This window comes from Psammomys obesus, unplaced genomic scaffold, assembly GCF_907164565.1.
Source record: "Psammomys obesus unplaced genomic scaffold, mPsaObe1.curated_primary_1811, whole genome shotgun sequence".
Lineage (NCBI taxonomy): Eukaryota > Metazoa > Chordata > Mammalia > Rodentia > Muridae > Psammomys > Psammomys obesus.
The window spans coordinates 1,950,474-1,961,006 of NW_026596120.1; the positions used below are offsets into that span (position 1 = coordinate 1,950,474).

The following is a 10,533-nucleotide window of genomic DNA, read 5'->3' on the forward strand; positions in this document are numbered from 1 at the left end:
ATTTGGAATAAACTTGGTAATGTTATAAATAGCTCATTAATTAATACCATGTATAGGAGCAAAATTCAATAACCATTTTACTTCTTTTATGAGTTGTGAAATATTAAAAATCACACCGGAGTTATATCCAAATTCTTTTTTATTTAATTATTTTTATTTTTATTAATTAGAGTTTATTCACTTTGTATCCCCCTGCACCTCCCTCCATCCTCCCTTCCCAATTCCTTCCTCCCACCCATGTCCCTCTCCCAGTCCACTGATAAGGGAGGTCCTCCTCCCCTTCTCTCTGATCCTAGTCTATCAAGTCTCATCAGGAGTGGCTGCCTTGTCATCTTCTGTGGCCTGTAAGGGCTGCTTCCCCCTCAGGGGGAGATGATCAAAAAGCAGGCCAATCAATTCATGTCAGAGACAGTCTCTGTCCCCATTACTATGGAGGCCACTTGGATACTGAACTGCCATAGGCTACCTCTGCGCAGGGGTTCCAGGTCATCTCCTTGAGTGGTCCTTGGCTGGAGTATCAGTCTCAGAAAGACCCTTGTGCCCAGACTATTTGAATCTGTTGCTGTCCTTGTGGAGCTCCTGTTCTCTCCAGGTCTTACTATCTCCCACTTCTTGAGACTCATAGCCAAACTTTGGGCAGAGTACAGGGAATCCAAATTATTTTAATGAAAGAAATATCCCTGTTTCTAAAAGTCTCATCTAATAAGACAATCATTATTAATAGAATATGTATACTATATATGTGACTTTTTGTTTTGCTAGAGCATTTGTTTTTTTATTTGCATTTTATTCATAATAATAAACTTAACTCTGCAATCCAGTTAGACTTGGAGGGGAATGAGGAAAATATCAGAGATCAGAGGGTACTTGGAGCAAATGGGATGGGGTACTCTCCTGAGCTACAGAAGGAATGGTCTGGTGGGTAAGATGCCCTCAAGTCAAAAGTATTAGTTTAGAGTTGTCCACAGTCGGAAATTGTGATCTTCTTGCTGGTCTTGCTATTCCTGGATCCAAAACGCTCCATGGCTTCCACAATGTTCATGCCTTCTTTCCTTCCCAAAAACCACAAGCTTGCCATCTAGCCACTCAGACTTGGCGGTGCAGATAAAGAGCTGGGAACCGTTCATGTTTGGTCCAGCATTTGCCATGGACAAGATGCCAGGGCCTGTATGCTTCAGGATGAAGTTCTCATCCTCAAATTTCTCCCCGCAAATGAACCTGCCACCAGTGTCATTACAATGTGTGAAGTCACCGCCCTGGCACATGAATCCTGGAACAATCCGGTGAAAGGAGGAACCCTTATATCCAAATCCTTTCTCTCCAGTGCTCAGAGCATGAAAGTTTTCTGATGTCTTTGGAACTTTGTCTGCAAACAGCTCAAAGGAGAAGTGGCCCACGGACTGGCCATCAGCCTCAACGTTGAAGAATGCGGTGGGGTTGACCATGGCTGCAGCAAAAGGTGAGAGACAGCAGCATCTGCAAAGGCTTGCTAGAGTATTTTTCATTATTTAGGGAAAAAAAAAAAAACTTTTGAGGGCATTGATATTGGCAAGAGTGAGTCTCAGTTGCGTTCAATGCTCTCCTGTGGTTGTTGTTAACTTGAATTAGCTTAAAAAGTAACGGGGTTTTTATGGCAACTTCATACACAATTCGTTTGGGTTGATCCTTCATGCTCCTTTCCCCAAATGCCCTACCTCTTTTCCCTTGTTTAAAGGGACACAGACTCACTATGGAGCTCAGAAAGACCTCTGAATTTGCTGTTTTCCTGCCTCGGCATCCAAAACAGAGGCTTTCTGCGCATGCACCTCTGTGCTGGCTAGTTTTTATGTCAACTTGACACAAGTTAGTCATCTTGGAAGAGGAAACCTAAATAGAGAAACTACCCCCACCAGACTGGCCTGTGGTGAATTTCTTCATTAGTGAGTGATGTGTAAGGGCTCAGTCTGTTATGGGTGGTATCCACCTCTGGGCAGATAGTCCTGGGTGATATAAAAAAAAAAAAAAAAAGGATGAGCAAGCCGTGAGGATAAAGCTAATAGGCAGCGTGTCTCCAAGGCTTCTGCATCAGCTCCTGTCTGCTGGTCCCTGCCTTGAGCTCCTGTCCTGACTTCCCTGGGTGATTACCTTACACTGTAAGGTGAAATAAACCCTTTCTTCCCTGGGTTACTTTTAGTCATGGTGTTTTATCTCAGTGGTAGTAATACTAATTATGACAACCACCATGTCTAGTTCAATCTGATTTCTTTTCCTCTCGCTCTCTCCCTGTCTGTCTCTCTCTGCCTCTCTTGTGTTTCTCTTTGTATGTCTCTCTCTCTCTCTCTCTCTCTCTCTCTCTCTCTGTGTGTGTGTGTGTGTGTGTTAGAGAAGCTGCACACAGATTTCTTCGTGTATGTATATAGAGGACACTGAGTATCTTCTTCTACTGCTCTCCATTTTTTTGTTTGTTTGTTTGTTTGTTTTGTGTGTGTGTGTGTGTGTGACAGATCTCTCCCTGAATCCATAGCTCAACAGATTCAGCTCCATAAGCTCCGGGATCTGCCTGTCTCCAGTCCCTAAGCACCCTGTTCTCAGATGTGTGCTTCGGTGCTCAGCTTTCACATAGGTGGTGCAGATCTAAACTCAGCTCTTCAGCTTTTGGCAAGTACTTTATCCTCTGAGCTACCTCCCTAGCCCATGATGTTTAAGATACTAAATATTAACAGTTTCAATTAAGGTAATTCTAAGAACATTCTGTGATATTATTGTTAAACTGAGGGATTTGTGTTGGTCCAACCTACTTGCAGAACTCAATAAAGACTGACTTTCCTGCTAAGCATGTTAGTGTCAGCATGTTATCCCAGTTCTGGGGCAGAGCTAAAATTGCAGGACCATAGGTTTGAGGCCAGCTTAAGTCAAGCACCAAGGCTTTGTCATTAAATAAATAAAAGCTATTTTACTCACAGGAGAAAGGAAAACTCATATAGATCATTGTATTAGCAAAACTGTGTAACTCATTCAATGAAAACATGATTTGTTTTCAGTGTAAAAAACATTTTGTTAGGTCTCAAAGTAACACATCTTGGTTATTGGCATTTTTTTATTTTTTTATTTTTTATTTTTTTTGAATTTTATTTTTTTCTTATCAGTTAAATTTTAATACCTCTGTATCCCAGCCATGTCCCGATCCCTCATTCCCTCCCAGTCCCTCCCTCCCTCCCTCATCTCCACCGTGCCCCTTGCCAAGTCCACTAATAGGGGGGACCTCCTCCCTATTCATCTGATCCTGTTTTATCAGGTATCTTCAGGACTGGCTGCAAAGCTCTCCTCTGTGGCCTAACTGGAAGCTCTTAGCAAGGTGTGGTGGCATATGCCTTTAATCCCAGCACTTAGGAGGCTGATCTCTGTGTGTTGCAAACCAGCCTGGTCTACCTAGTGAGTGCCAGGACATCCAGGGCTATCTAGAGAGACCTTGTCTCAGAATAATAATGATAATAATATTCATTTTGCTCTCATTGTCTCTCTTTTTCTCTTTCTTCAATGTCTGTAAATTAGCCTATTTTCTCAATGTGCAGTAAATGTTGTGAGTAGCTGAGTACATCCAATTAGTAAGAAAATTAATTTTAGTATGAGTTTGTCTTTAACATCAAAGTGTGATACTGTGGGTTTTGGAATCAGAATCTCATCATGTTGCCCAGGACGGTCACCCGCAATTTTCCGGGCTCAAAGTATTACCTTGCCTCAGTCACTGCACCACAGCACAAAACAAACTATGAGATGAAGGGCTAAGAGGCTGTTACATTATTTACGAGGCTACAGCACATGTTGTTGCTTGCACGTGCATATGAGAATCTTTTTTACTGCTGTGTGTCCTGCTTTGTACACTTCTAATGCGATCATTTTTGAAGTGCTACTATAGCCATTTTATGATTCCTGATTATATTGTCATGTCAACCATTAGTTATTTAATATGTATTTCTATTTATTTCAATGTTTTTATTTGTCTTGATATACTGTGCTGTTTATAGTAACTTTTAGTAAAAATCACCAGTGGATGTTGAAAATATAAAATCTTATCAAATAGAAACTTGTAATCAGAAAAAAGTCGTGGAAGAGTTTTGTTTTGTTTTGTTCTGTTTTGTTTTGTTGATGCAATACTTACAAGGCATGTTGTGTGTGTTGCACTGACTTAGATTCCATGCCTGTGAATAGTCTCAGCACACAGCAAAGCCAACAGCAAAGGAAGTAAACATGCCTGCCAACATCTGAACAGTCGGGGATTGAAGCAAGCAGGAGGATGCTGAGCTTGAGACCAGCTGAGGCGACATAACAAAACTTGGTCCCCATAACCAAAAACTGATCAGGTGAAGGTGTCTGCTTGGTCTCTGGGACCCACCTGGTAAAAGAGAACTGACTTCCGGAGTCTGTCTCTCCGTATTTGTATCCTGACATATACACATAAGTAAAAAAAAAAAAAATTAATAAAAAGTTTTTAAAAGAAGAAAATGTAACCCTCAAATACAATAAAACTTCTGAGACCATTTTTATCAAGCTTGAGTTCCTCGTACAATGAGCTATACATTGGAGGGCTGAGGTAGGGAGATTGCTTGGATCACTGGCCCACTTGTAAATATGTCTAAATAGAGGACAAAATGCAGACAGTGAAAGCATAAACAGCCAACTGCACAACCCTTCCCTTATAAGCTCCTTTTTCATTCTGAAGGTGAATCTGCTTCCTGGAATTTATGTTCAAAAGCAATTTGAAGTTCTTAAAAACTTAATCTCCTTAACTTAAGCACTTTCCATTTGCATGAGACACCGGGGAATATGAAATGATGCCCTAATTGAAACATGACTTAATAAGCGGTACATGAAACTAGGAGGGCCTCTGAACAGTAATCCTGTCTTCAGTACCTCTTGCTGTGTTTCTTTGGTTTAATTGAATAATATAGTAGAATTTTAGTTCCCTAGTTTGCTGAAAGAAATAAATAGTGAAAGTTCTAGTCACTGGAAAAAAATGACTAGGTGTAGGTGTTTAGGGTGATTGTGTGGTTTTGAAATTTATAGATAATGTCATGTTCACTGAAAATGGACCTTGCCACCACAAAAACCGTCTGCCACAGAAATACCAAACAAAACTGTGGTAGATATTTTGATTGTTGGTTATTTAGATCTTAATCATATTAGTATCATTATTTAATTAAGTAGCATGCTAATTAATAATTCAGCAAACACAAATGACATGTGCTGTTAAGAACCAGAGTAGCAGAGTGCAGGGAATCTTATGAAAGAAGCAGGAGATAGAAAGACCTGGAGGGAACAGGAACTCCACAAGGAGACCAGCAGAGCCAAAAAAATCTGAGCACAGGGTTCTTTTCTGAGACTGATGCTCCAACTAAGGACTATTCATGGAGATAACCTAGAACCCCTGCACAGATGTAGCTCATGGCAGCTCAGTGACCAAGAGTGTTCCCTAGTAATGGGAACAGGGACTGTCTCTGACATGAACTCGGTGGCTGGCTGGCTCTTTGATTGGCTCTCCCTGAGTGGGGAGCAGCCTTACCAGGCCACAGAGGAAGACAATGCAGCCAATCCTGATGAGACTTGATAGACTAGGGTCAGATGGAAGGGGCAAAGGACCTCCCCTATCATTGGACTGGGGGAGGGGCATAGGGGAAGAAGAGGAAAGGTAGGATTGGGAGGGGTGGGGGAGGGGGGTACAGCCAGGGTACAAAGTGAATAAACTGTAATTAATAAAATAAAATTAAAATTAAATATATAAAAAAAGAACTAGAGTAGTCAGACTCGTGTGTGGTCCAAGCATTTGGATGCTGAGACGGGAGGAATGTAAATCTCAGTTCTTTGGCTCCAAAGCAAGATTCTGCCCCCAAAACAAAAAAAACAAAAAATAAAAAATAAAAAAATGAAGGGAGGTTGGGGAAGTAAATCATTGCCTAATGGCAGGGTGACCGATCTTTAAGTTTATTGTTGAGGGAAAACAGTCAAAAGCACAATGTATCTGGAGTTGAGACCAAAAGGAAGCATGCATATGTCTGACCTCAACAAATGGTGATGATTCCTTTCAATGCCTAAGGGTAGGATTATTTCCTCTTCATAAGCATAACACCTTTTTTTTTTCTGATCACACCTTTATGTTTATTATAAGCTTCAGGCAGTAAAGCTGGGTAGATATGCAGCTATTCTAACCCAACAATACTGGCCTGGCTTACAAACTGCCATGTGCCTGCTTACCTGTCACCCAAGTCTCATTCTGTCACCTGCTTCTTCATCCTTGTGACTCTCTCCCTCTAAGCATAGCAACTCTTGAGTTCCTGTCAGAGACTGTCTCTTCTCCCCTTACTAGGGAACCCACATGAAGAATGAGCTGTCTATGTGCTACATCTGAGCAGGGGTTCTAGATCCTCTGTATTCATTGCCTTTGGTTGATGCATCAGTCTCTGCAGTCCCCCCTGGGTCTGCTTTTTATGGCTTTGTTTGTCTCCTTGAGTGTGTGGCTCCTGGCCCTTCTGGGTCCTTTTATATCCCCCTTCTTCCATAAGACTCCCTGAGCTCTGTCCAAAGTTTAGTTGTGAGTCTCTGCATCTGTTTTGATCCCCTACTGGGTGGAGTCTTTTAGAGGACATCTGTGGTAGGCTTTCATCCTGTACTCTCTCTTTCAACTCTTCATATGTCTATCCTGTTTGCCTTCTAAATGAGAATTAAGCATTTTCTCTATGGTCCTCTCTGTTGTTTAGCTACTTCAGATTTTAGACAGTTTATCCTATAGTATATGTCTAATATCCACTTATAAGTGAGTATATACCCCATGTGTGTCTTTCTGCTTCTGGGTTACTCAGGATGATGTTTTCTAGTTCCATCCATTTGGCTGAAATTTTCATAATTTCCTTGTCACTTCTCCTTGCTGGGGTGACCTAGGCAGCCCACAGAGGAAGAGGATCCGGGAAGTCCTGATGGCACTTGATAGGCTAGCATCAGACAGTCGGGTAGAGGACTTCCTCTATCAGTAGACTAGGAAAGAGGTATAGAGGAAGAAGAAGGAAGGAGGGTGGGACTAAGAGGAGATGAGGGAGGGGACTACAACTGGGATACAAAGTGAATAAATTGTGAAGAAGAAGAAGAATTATAAAAAACAAATTGAAATTCAAAAGGAAAAGATTTCAACAAGAAGAAAAAAAAACTAAGGTGTCTCTCAAAGCTACTCAAATGAAGTGGTGAGCAAGTGAATGTATGTGTCATGAATGGCCCTTCTGAAACTTAATTTGAATGCTCCAGGAACGGAGGCAAATTGGTTACTTCCAAACTAATTTTTGAAACTGTAAACTTTTAAAGATGTTCTGAAACTATGAGCCAGTAAATAATGAAACAGTAGGCAAATAATTGACTAAACTGAAGTAAAATAATTTTGTAAACTATTATGTAACCATTAAAATTATTTAGTTTTAAAGTCTATGTATCAGTAGAAAATATTGTCATAGAAAGTTCAAATGAAAACAAAGTTTAGACTAACACTGAATATGCTTATGCCCTATAACCCAAGTTTACTTTGGAGTGTACAAACAACAAAATGTATACAAGTCATTTATTAAACATATCTAAAGCTATGTTCTCTAAAAGACATAAACGGAAATTTTCATAGCAACATTATTTTCACAGACATTTTTGTTTCCGCTCATTCTTCTTTAAAGAATAAGAGCAGAGACATCCAACGGCACTTCCATATTTGTTTTATTATTAAAATAATTTCCATTCATTCAAAAATAGGTTATTGGCAACCTGCTAAGCCCAAGATGCAGAATAGAAATCAATTCAATTGAGTCACCATAGTCAGCAGTTTAAAGGTCACACCAAGGAGCATGATATTCTCTGAGGTTGCACAGTCACTTCAGGAACTGGGTAATATCCTTAAATCCCACCTCTGAGCTTGTGAAACTGCTGGACATTGGAGTTCAATGAGTGTTGCTGTGCTCAGCTTTCCTGGGCTGTACCTGTTGCCTGCAAGTGAATGCAGGAGCATGTCAGTGCATAAGGCCAGGCACCTTTTCCTATTAACTTTGTACACAGCTCTCTGGCACTCTCTGTGAAACACTTCAATGAGAAAGCAGTCTTTAGGTTCAGACGTGAGTGGAGTCCCGAGGATCTGGAATTTTCAGCAATAGAGGTAGAAATCCCTGGCTAGAGATGGTGCTGGCGGGAGAAGGGTAAAGATGACTGAAGGAACCACAGGAAGCGGAGATGGCACTAGGAGCCACAGGAAGAGAAGCTGTGAGCTGTTCACTTGGTATAATGACTGTCCCAAGGTGAATGCATAAAAGCAACAACTCATGACATCTCATTATGTGCTGGCTTTAGTGTCAGCCCTCAGTCAGCATGACCAACTGACACAAGCTAAAAATAAAACCAATAAAAAAAAATTTCCCAGTTCCCTTGGTCTCTGACACTGCAGAGAGGGAGCTGCGTGTGGATGGGACAACTTCAGCCTTTGACAGCTTCAATTACTTCAAATAGTAAGTGTCACTTAACCACTAGTCTAAATAGTTTGAAGATTCTACAGTCACTACTTCAAATCAAAACCCTGCCTCTTGTGTTTCATGTTATGTGAATACCACGACTAGTAAAAAGCATAGAAGCTAAAAGGCAAACTCCCCAAACACCACCAGGGGACATTTGGAAGCTCCCGAGCAGGCAGGCAGACAACCAGGCAGTTCATCTCATCCATCAGAAGGAAGGAGCTGGTTTCTGGCTTCTTCTTGGAAGACAGATTTTGGAGAGAGACTGATATGCATGTTGTTTGCAAAGCAGCATCTGTTCTTTCTACATGGAAATCGTACGTTTCCTCGCTTGCTTCACAGCAAACTCTACATGGCCTTCCTCTGCTGGAGCAGTAAATTTTAACCCAGGAATATAAGCCAGTCCTAGGACATGGATTGCTCTCTCCATCTCCATCTCTCTCTCCATATTTATATCAGAAAGTAAAAAAGAAACTATACATTTAAGCTTAAACTGACATCAAAAAGGCTTGTTTATCCAAGCATTAAGAATGTTATGAGTAATTCACTGTTACCAGAAAAAAAAATACAGTATCTTTGGAAAATTAAACGAAAGCTGAAAACTAAAAAGGCCCTCACAAAGTGTCTGCACTCCTCATGATAAAGCTGTAGAATGTGCAATATCACTCTGAAGCTTCAGATATAATCTTTCAATGTTCAACAGTTATAACTCCTAACCTTCTACTTGTCAGACAGTGAGGTAGTGACAAAAAGGATAAAGCTATGAAGTGCAGATAATATAAGTCTCCATAAGCTTATAGTCTAATAGGAAATCAGCACAGATGACAAAGACAATTCAAGAGAAGATACAATTTTATTATTAATGATTCAAAGGGCCAAATCCTATAACAGATGCCAAGGGTAATTGCTATTTTGGATTGTCAGATCTAATGGCAGACATTAGGTGAACACAAGGAAGCATGTTGAAGAACAATATGGTGCAGGCAGAGTTATACAAAACATGTACCATAAAGATAAGAAAGAAAAATAAAAACAGCTAATCAACCATCAAAAGAGATTCCAAAAGATCGGTTCACTCTGGTTCTCAGGAGCTGAAGTTGCTTTAAGGATGGATGGAAATTTTCAGGGAAAGAATAAGATTGATAGCATGGGGCTTCCAAACTAAATAAAATATAGATTATATGACACAGGTGTGAGAAATCAAGGATTCAACCAGTTTTTCCTGTTGCTATAGTATAATTAAGAGCACCCTATTCACTTTCACAATTATTCTTTGGCCAGTATTGTATGTGGGCTACACTAAAGATAGTTCATGATTATTGAACTATACCATACGAAGAAGATGAATGTGAATAAAAACGCAAGGTACAGTAGTTTTAAGGTTTTCTTCCTGCAGAGAATGAGGAGGCAAATTTCATGTGTTAAATTGCAAAATTAGCAATATGCAAACATTTTTAAATGCAAACATTTTTTATTTTTTATTTTTGTATTAATTACAGTTCATTCATTTTTTTATCCCAGCTATAGCCTCCTTTCTCTTTCTTTCTCAATCCCATCCTTCCTCCCTCATCTCCTCCCATGCCCCTCTCCAAGTCCACTGATAGGGGACATCCCTTTCCTCCCCTTCCATCTGACCCTAGCTTATCAGGTCTCATCAGGACTGGCTGCATTGTCTTCCTCTATGTCCTGGCAAGGCTTCTCCCCCTTCAGGGAGAGGGGATCAATGAGCCAGCCACTGAGTTCATGTTAATGCAAACACTTTAAAGACATAGTTGGCTCTTCAGAGACCTAGAGACTGGACTATGAGATTTGATATAAATATGGATCCCTTATTGTAGCACTGATCTAAAGTATTAATGGAGAAAAATTATCCAAGTTCTTATAAAATCAGTAGGATCTTAAAGACTAGTGAGGGGAAAAAAAGACTTAGTAAATTCCCTTTTCTCATTACCTACCGAAGCTATTTCTAAATCTCTACCATGCCCTTAAAACCCAAAGCATGCATTCCTGATTCCTCCTGGTGTGGGAC

The 10,533-nt window shown here is 40.4% G+C and overlaps 1 pseudogene; it reads right to left on the bottom strand.

Moving 5' to 3' along the window:
• Window positions 1-910: 910 nt before the first annotated feature.
• LOC129693151 (peptidyl-prolyl cis-trans isomerase A-like) lies at window positions 911-1,445 on the bottom strand (annotated as a pseudogene).
• Window positions 1,446-10,533: the final 9,088 nt, after the last annotated feature.